The following is a 789-nucleotide window of genomic DNA, read 5'->3' as shown; positions in this document are numbered from 1 at the left end:
AGTGGCAAACTCAGCCTTAACGGGCTGGGGATGTTACAATTTTGGTATCAGAGCAAAGGTTATAAGGTTCTGGCAGACTTTTCAAAAAAAAAAAAAAAATTGGGGAGTTAATGAGAAGCCACATTCCGGCCAAGTAGAGTGTGCATTGTTGTGTGGTCTCTAATAAATGATGCATGAGCATTTTTCTAATGGTTAATTTTTTGTTAAAAAAAAAAAAAAAAAAAAAATCATCTTAGTGTGATTAATTTGGAGGATTTTATTATTGTGATCATGTTAATGACGGAGATGAATTTTATTTTATAGATAGGTTGTGATCTATAGTATCTGCCTATTTGGATTTGCGGCAGTTTTCTAGAGTATCGATTGATAAGGGTATATTTTAAGGTGTCTCGAGGATTTAGAAAAGATTATTGATCATGATTTAAAAATCGTATGATGATTTTATAGATTTAGGTTGCGAGAAGATTTGTGAAATTAACTTGGCGACAAAATGGTTTTATGGATTTAGGTTGTGAGACAAATTGTGTAAATGATTTGGTAATGAATGGTCTTATGGATGTCGGTTGTGAAATGATTCTTGAACTGAATTAATGATATAAGAGTTTATATGAGTTTTTGGTAATGGCTAAGGTTTGGTCGATGACAATAATGATACTATGATGGATGTTATAATATATGGATTGATGAATAAGGATTACGTAGTGGCATGAAGTGAATGCCTAAGTATTGCAGGGATAAATGCAAATGAGGTATACCCTAGAATCTATAAGATATTTTGATATATAAAGT

Source organism: Corylus avellana, chromosome ca3, assembly GCF_901000735.1.
Source record: "Corylus avellana chromosome ca3, CavTom2PMs-1.0".
Taxonomy (NCBI): domain Eukaryota; kingdom Viridiplantae; phylum Streptophyta; class Magnoliopsida; order Fagales; family Betulaceae; genus Corylus; species Corylus avellana.
The sequence above is the reverse complement of the archived record's forward strand: the minus strand, read 5'-3'. Positions refer to the sequence as shown.